General features: G+C 45.8%; 1 long non-coding RNA gene across 2 annotated transcripts in view; it reads left to right on the forward strand.

The window, feature by feature from the left end:
• Window positions 1–6925, forward strand: part of LOC141084605 (uncharacterized) — a 104570-nt gene extending 97645 nt beyond the window's left edge. For both annotated transcript variants that reach the window (XR_012231052.1, XR_012231053.1), the window contains one exon: window positions 6592–6925. This is a non-coding gene — a long non-coding RNA (uncharacterized lncRNA). The remainder of the gene's footprint in view (window positions 1–6591) is intronic.
• Window positions 6926–8774: the final 1849 nt, after the last annotated feature.

The raw sequence follows: 8774 nt of genomic DNA on the forward strand, positions 1-8774 counted from the left end.
TGCTGTGTGCACCACGAACACCTCTGCCAAGCTGCCCCCGGCCCGTACGGCTCGTGTGAGAACCATAACCGCTGCTGTGTGCTGGGAATGCCTCAAGCAACCGATTTACCAGAGTTGCTTGTTTATTAGCCAATATTAGGTCAAGGTTCTCCTGTGGCATGATATTTTGTAATTTGCGTTTATAGCGTGGAACCAGGATGCTGGCCAACCAGTAGTCGTCATCGTTCATCATTTTGGCAATGCGGGGGTCCCTTTTTAGGATCTGCAAGGCATAATCTGACATGTGGGCCAATGTTCCCGGTGTCAATGATGCACTGCGAGTGCTGGTTGGAGGAGCACTTTCTGGCAAATCCACATCCCTCCAGTCACGCACAAACCCTGTACCAGACCTTGCCACGCCAACATTTTCACTTGCCACACGAGATGCATCCTCCCCTAAGCAATCATTCCCATCATCCTCCTCCTCCTCTTCTTCCTCCACCTCGTCCAGCAGAGGTCCCTGAGCAGACAATGGCTGAATGTCATCAAGGATTCCCTCCTCCTCTTCCTCCTCATCAACATTGGCTGCAGACGCCTGCTCCTTAAGGTGCATCAAAGTTTGCATGAGCAGACGCATAAGTGGGATGCTCATGCTTAGGATGGCGTCGTCTGCGCTTACCAGCCGTGTGCATTCCTCAAAACACTGAAGGACTTTACAGAGGTCTTTCAGCTTCGACCACTGCACACCTGTCAACTCCATGTCTGCTCTCAAAGTGCCTGGCCGTGTATCCTCCCACAAATGCATTATGGCCTGCCTCTGCTCGCACAGCCACTCCACCATGTGCAGGGTGGAGTTCCACCTTGTTGCAATGTCGATAATGAGGCGGTGGTTGGGAAGGTGGAGCAATCGCTGCAGCTTCTGCATACGAACGGAGTGTACAGGCAACCGGCGGATGTGCGCGCACAGTCTTCGCACCTTCTGGAGCAGGGCTGTTAACTCCGGATAATTTTTGAGGAAGCACTGCACCACCAGGTTCAAGGTGTGAGCCAAGCAAGGTATGTGGCTGAGTTTTGAAAGGGCTATGGCTGCCACAAAATTACGGCCGTTATCACTAACTACCTTGCCTGCCTCAAGATGTACACTGCCCAGCCATGACTCAGTTTGTCGCTTCAAGTACTCGGCCAGCACCTCGGCGGTGTGTCTGTTGCCCAAACACATCATCTGCAACACAGTCTGCTGACGCTTTCCACTAGCTGCTCGATAGGGGGACACATCGTGTGCAACAGTGGCAGCTGCAGATGGAGTGCTCGTACGACTGCGCTCTGTGGACGAGCTTTCGCTTCTGGAGGAGGAGGAGGGTTGAACGCCTACAGCCAACTGTTTCCTATACCGTGAGCTAGGCAGCACTGTCCCACCACCGCTGTCCCCTGTGGACCCTGCATCCACCACATTAACCCAGTGCGCAGTGATGGACACGTAACGGCCCTGGCCATGCCGACTGGACCATGCATCAGTTGTGAGGTGCACCTTTACGCTCACTGACTGCTTGAGTGCATGGACAATGCGGTCTTTCACATGATGGTGGAGGGCTGGGATGGCTTTGCGAGAGAAGAAGTGGCGACTGGGTAGGTCATAGCATGGTACTGCATAGGCCATGAGTTCGCGGAAAGCTGTGCTTTCCACCAACCGAAAGGTCATCATCTCAAACGAGATTAGTTTGGCAATGTGGGCGTTCAAACCCAGTGTACGCGGATGAGAGACTGAGTACTTTCTTGACCTACTCATAGTGTCTGGGAGGGTGAGCTTGACTTGAGAGCTGCATATGGTGGAAGTAGCGGTGGACAGAGCGGACTGAGAGAGGGTTGATGATGGTGATGGAGTTGTTGTTCTTTCTGATGGCCTAGAATCAGTCTTTCGTTGATATAACAGCGGGATTCCCTGACTGCTGTGGCCTTGCAACGACACCTCAACATTTGCTGCTGTGCTAACTGGTGGGCTTACAGTGGGGGAAACAATGTAGCGTTGCTGACTACTTTCGTTGTGATCAGTTGCACATGTGGCACTTGAGGTTTGGTGTTGTGTCCACGCTTGCAAGTGCATGCTGGTTAAATGTCTAAGCATGCAACTGGTATTCAAATTTTTCAGATTTTTCCCTCGGCTAAAGGTCTTTGCGCACTTCTTACAGATAACCTTGGCCTGATCATGAGGATTTTGTTCAAAAAAGTGCCACACTGCACTCTTCCTACTTTGGCAGACATTTTGCGGCCTAGCACGCTGTGATCTTTTGACCCTCTGGACAAGCTGTCCAGCAACTATTTTGATGTTTGGAACCTGTCTTTGGAGTGCTCCGGGCCTGCCAGATAACAGCTGTTGCGATGTCGATGTCTGCTGTGGATGCTCCTCATCTGAGCTATTGGAAGCAGCACCCTCTTCCCCCAATGGTTGCCAATCTGGGTCAACAACTGGGTCATCCATCACCTCCTCTTCTATGTCATGTGCACCTTCCTCTGTGTCACCGTGTATGGTGGTATAGTGTGCGGGAAGGGGCACCTGAGTCTCATCAGGGTCAGAATCTGGCTCTGTACACTGCGAGGACAATGTAGTGCTCTGAGTGAATGTACCAGCAGAATCATCCATCAGCGGCTGTGCATCAGTGCACTCCATGTCAGATTCATCTTGGCCTGGGTAATACACCATTTGACTTGATAATCCAGGCATGGTATGTGAAAACAGCTCCATGGAGTAATCAGTAGTATGGCCTGCGTCATCCTTCAATCTTGGTTGGGGTGAAGGACACAAGGAAAGGTGTGGTTCATGAACATGAGCCTCCAATGACGACTCAGTGCTTTTACTTTTTACAACTGAAGAAGAGGAGGCGATAGAGCTGGCGGCTGAGTCAGCAATGTAAGACAAAACTTTTTCCTGATGCTCTGGCTTTAAAAGCGGTTTGCCAACTCCTAGAAAACTAAGCGTTCGAGGCCTTATGTAGCCAGACGATGACGCAGGCTCAACACCTCCTGCATTTGGTCCTATTTTGCTCTTGCCACTACCATCAGATCCACCACCAACACCATCATTACCAGCTGCCAACCCCCGCCCAATTCCATGGCCTCTTCCACCAGACTTCCTCATTTTTGGTAGAAATGTAGACAAAATCCAACAAACTATATAGTAATGTAAAACAAGGTACAAGGTGTCTATAGGACAGGGGAGATTTTGAATTTCTGCAGACACTTGTGGACACTGGACACTTATGGATTGTGTGAGGCCCACTGAATATCTGAGCGCTCTGTCACAGGCTCGATGGCAGAGCTGTGACCAAAGTCACTAGAGGATAAGGGAGATTTTGAATTTCTGCACACACTTGTGGACACTGGACACTTATGGATTGTGTGAGGCCCACTGAATATCTGAGCGCTCTGTCACAGGCTCGATGGCAGAGCTGTGACCAAAGTCACTAGAGGATAAGGGAGATTTTGAATTTCTGCACACACTTGTGGACACTGGACACTTATGGATTGTGTGAGGCCCACTGAATATCTGAGCGCTCTGTCACAGGCTCGATGGCAGAGCTGTGACCAAAGTCACTAGAGGATAAGGGAGATTTTGAATTTCTGCACACACTTGTGGACACTGGACACTTATGGATTGTGTGAGGCCCACTGAATATCTGAGCGCTCTGTCACAGGCTCGATGGCAGAGCTGTGACCAAAGTCACTAGAGGATAAGGGAGATTTTTAATTTCTGCACACACTTGTGGACACTGGACACTTATGGATTGTGTGAGGTCCACTGAATATCTGAGCGCTCTGTCACAGGCTCGATGGCAGAGCTGTGACCAAAGTGACTAGAGGATAAGGGAGATTTTGATTTTCTGCAGACACTTGTGGACACTGGACACTTATGGATTGTGTGAGGCCCACTGAATATCTGAGCGCTCTGTCACAGGCTCGATGGCAGAGCTGTGACCAAAGTCACTAGATGATAAGGGAGATTTTTAATTTCTGCACACACTTGTGGACACTGGACACTTATGGATTGTGTGAGGCCCACTGAATATCTGAGCGCTCTTTCACAGGCTCGATGGCAGAGCTGTGACCAAAGTGACTAGAGGATAAGGGAGATTTTTAATTTCTGCACACACTTGTGGACACTGGACACTTATGGATTGTGTGAGGCCCACTGAATATCTGAGCGCTCTGTGTCAGGCTCGATGGCAGAGCTGTGACCAAAGTCACTAGAGGATAAGGGAGATTTTGAATTTGTGCACACACTTGTGGACACTGGACACTTATGGATTGTGTGAGGCCTACTGAATATCTGAGCGCTCTGTCACAGGCTCGATGGCAGAGCTGTGACCAAAGTCACTAGAGGATAAGGGAGATTTTGAATTTGTGCACACACTTGTGGACAAATGACACTTATGGATTGTGTGAGGCCCACTGAATATCTGAGGGCTATGTCACAGGCAGAAATTGGCTAGTGTATCACAAACTACAAGGTGTATGTAGAATTGGGCAGAATAGGAATCTCCCTAGAGTGCAGGTCTGTAAGAACGGAACATGTCCTCGACTTATTCTCACAGAGTGACACACTGATAGCTTCACTGTGGCTGTGATAACAGCCGTTACACGGTACTGTGTGAGGAGCGTACACCGCTGTATGGTGTGAAAAAATGCACGCTCAGTACCTCAGCAGGACAAAAAAAAAAAATTGGGATTGCTTTTAAAAAAGCAGTTTGCGGAGCAGTGGGTAAACAGCAATGCAGGAATGTCAGGAAGCCTTAGAAGGCATCCCAACAACCAACACCACTGATAGACCACTATATAGCCTCCCCTTGCACTGCACAGTGACTGGTGTGTTGTACAGGCAAAATCGCTAGCAGCAGAAGCAGTTTTTTTTTCTTCTCAGCAGGACAAAAAAAAAAAATTGGGATTGCTTTTAAAAAAGCAGTTTGCGGAGCAGTGGGTAAACAGCAATGCAGGAATGTCAGGAAGCCTTAGAAGGCAGCCCAACAACCAACACCACTGATACACCACTACATAGCCTCCCCTTGCACTGCACACACAGTGACTGGTGTGTTGTACAGGCAAAATCGCTAGCAGCAGAAGCAGGTTTTGGTGTCTTCTTCCCTGCCTAACGCTCTCCCTACAAAATCAGCAGCAGCTCTCTCTATTCTGAGATCAGCATGAGTAACATGGCGGTCGGCGTGCACGCCCTTTTATACCCCCTGTGACGCCCACCAAAGCAAGCCAATCACTTGCATGCCCTTCTGAAAGATGGTGGTGACCCGTGCCTATGTCATCACGTTGCCCACAGTGTCCGTGGATACCGATTGGCTGAAAAAGAGCGCAAAACAAACTTTTGAAACGCGACTTTGGCGCGTAAGTCGCCGACCTCGTGGCCGACCTCATCCTAGGGTCGGGTTTCGTTTCCTGAAACCCGACTTTTGAAATTTTTCGACCCGTTTCGCTCAACTCTACTCTGTACTATTTGAATATTGTTTTCCCCTCTGTGATAACAGGGATCACTAGGGAAGCGAGGGATAGTCCTCATTGAGTGGGGGCGCCAATATATCGTACTATTAGGGTGCCAACCTCCACGGTCAGGAAGGTATCAGCTAGGCCTTAGTACAGGGTTGTGCAGCACTTTAGACTAGGTCTTTTTCTATTTTTGACATTTGTCATTTTTTCACTGGGAAGGTGTTTTAATGACTATTGTAATAAATTGCATATTTTAAGGGGATTTGTCTGTACACAGTTTTTTTTCAAATTTCCTTGAATTAGTAAAAAATTTTTCCTGCCATCACTGGATCACAATGGAGCACAGTTTATATGGCAGAGTCGTTTTCCATCATCAAAATCACTAGGCAAGTCTTTCTCTTCTGTACTGTATGCGCTCTTAGGCCATGTGCACACATTGAGTATTTGGTGAGTTTTTTACCCCAGTATTTGTAAGCCAAAACCATGAGTGGAACAGTCAGAGGAAACGCATAATAGAAACATTTGCACCACTTATACATTTTTCATCCACTCCTGGTTTTGGCTTACAAATACATAGGCAAAAAATTCACCAAATACTGAATGTGTGCATGTGGCCTTATGGTCAACAAGGTCATCTTTCTCCTATAAAGTGTAAGCTCTTAAGGTCAGCTGAGTCCTCTCTTTCACCTGTACAATTAAGCTCTTATGATCAGCAGCATTCTCGCTCTCTCACCAGTAGAGTGTAAGCTCTTATGATTAGTGGGATCCTCTCTCTATTCTGTAGTGTGTAATCTCTTATGGTTAGGGGTTCTCTCTCTGATCATGTAATTTCTGAGCAATTACAATCTACCCAGTGTTGATAATCGCACAAAATTATTCACTGCAATTAGAATCTTTTTTGGAAGATTTGAGGAAGCCAGCAAATAAGAAGTTAAAAGGATCTGCTCATTTCAACAAATAAATCATTTTCTGCAAACATTGCATTTTTAAACCTGACACTAGGCAGATTAAGTTATAAAACACTATAACAAGTACCAACAATCCTTCTGTTGAATCTTAAACATGTCTATATTTTTCATGCATTAACTTACTGAAATAAAGCTGTCTAATTATATATTTGTATTTAAGGCAAGGTACAGAGTAAGAAGATCCTTATGAATTATAGTCTACAAAATGAATTACATCAATCAATACCAGGAAAGATCTACGTTTTACCTAGGAGGATGGACAGTGAGAAGGAATAATGTCTCTATTATTACATTACTGATAGTAAAAACACTAATAACGTTAATAAATAAAAGCTTAATTTGTTTAAAATAGTTTTATTGCACCTTTACTGTATTTAAATTATTCAAAATTGATTTTCTATATTTTTTTTATATATTACACATCAGCAGTTTTTAATTAGATGTATTTTTCCCTGAAAAACAAGTCCATAATAAATTTTATGGTAAAGACTAAATCTTGTTTTTATTGTATTCTCTCGAGAAGTAGATTTCTGGGATAAAAACAATTAAAAAAATATTCAATAATCCACTGTACTGTATTAAATGACCATAGCAATTTAGCAACCTAAATAAAAGAAACTCCATACCTAAATATCAAATACCGTAATTATCTAGACAGTAAAATTGAAGGCACTTACTGGGAGCATGCCAAGTTGTTTTGTGCCCAAACCATAGGCAGCATGAATCATGGAGAGACTGCCCCATTGCAAACATCTACGTTTTACTCTGAAGTGTCTTTAATTTATGTTGCTTGTGCTTCAGACAACATGAATTACCTGACAGATTCACTTTAAATTAAATAGTATTCTGAATTCCAGTATTTTCATATTTTAATTTTGTATTCCAAATTTAGTAATGAAGACGGATTTAAGTATTTTTTTTAAAAAAAGGTTGTGCGCATTATTACTAAAAAGAGAATCTTCTGAAATGTGAATTTGTTAAGTTTACTGGGACTTCTGAAGATCCCCAGGGACAATATCAAATGTAAAAGTATGTAGAAAAGGAGAAACACCATCACCATGTGGCTATTGTGGGTCATTAAGATAACCAAGGCACAGGCAGTGGATGAGCCAGACACAGTGAGATTGATGATGATGATGATAATAATGATGATACTATAACAACAAACCATATAAGATGGTAAAAAGTGAAGCAATATGGTCCTCAGTCATGCTGGCTAATCTGGCAAGCGGATTTTACAGGAAAGGTTAAGCAACATCCCTTCATGCATAATGACTAGTGATGAGAGAACATGCTCGGTGCTACTCCTTTATCACTCAAGTATCAAGGTGCTCAGATGGGCTTATTACTCTGCCAATCCCTGTCCCGCATCTTTGGTGCCTGTTACACAGTCAATAAGCATGCAGGGATTGCCTGTCAGTCACTGTAATGCTGATGCCATCTTGGTTGTGGCATTACTGTGATTGTCTGGCAGTCTGATATCACCAGGGCATATAAATGACAGGCCCATCCCATTTTGACACACTAACACCATTGCACAGTTCTGTTTCACTTTGAATTCGAGGGAGAGAGTGCTTGTCTATGCCTGTGTGCACAGTATAATGAATCAGAAGCCTGTACACAGTGTGCAGAATTAATAGGCAAATGAGTATTTTGATCACATCATCCTTTTTATACATGTCCTACTGCAAGCTGTATAGGCTTGAAAGCCAACTGCCAATTATGTAAATCAGGTGATTTGCATCTCTGTAATGAGGAGGGGTGTGGTCTAGTGACATCAACACCCTATATAAGGTGTGCCTAATTATTAGGCAACTTCCTTTCCATTGGCAAAATTAGTCAGAAGAAAGATTTGACAGACTCTGAAAAGTCAAAAATAGTGAGATGTCTTGCAGAGGGATGCAGCAGTCTTGAACTTGCCAAACTTTTGAAGTGTCATCACTAGAGTTGAGCGATACCGTCCGATACTTCAAAGTATCGGATCGGAATGGATCGGCCGATCTTAAAAAAAAGTATCGGTATCGCCGATTCCGATACTGGAAGTCCCATTCAAGTCTATGGGACTTCCGGTATCGGAATAAGAAAAACCCTGTTTTTGCCTTGTACAGCCTCTCTGGGGTCTGTACGGGCCTTTCGGGGGGCTGTGCCGGCCTGCCAGGGGGTCTGTGCAGGCTCCGGTGGTCTGTGCCGGCCTGCCGGGGGGCTGTGCAGGCTCCGGTGGGCTGTGCCGGCCTGCCGGGGGGCTGTGCCGGCCTGCCGGTGGTCTGTGCAGGCTCCGGTGGGCTGTGCCGGCCTGCCGGTGGTCTGTGCAGGCTCTGTGGGCTGTGCCGGCCTGCCGGGGGT

The sequence above is a fragment of the Dendrobates tinctorius genome, unplaced genomic scaffold (assembly GCF_039654945.1).
Source record: "Dendrobates tinctorius isolate UK_male_01 unplaced genomic scaffold, ASM3965494v1 ptg000025l, whole genome shotgun sequence".
In the NCBI taxonomy this organism is placed as follows: domain Eukaryota; kingdom Metazoa; phylum Chordata; class Amphibia; order Anura; family Dendrobatidae; genus Dendrobates; species Dendrobates tinctorius.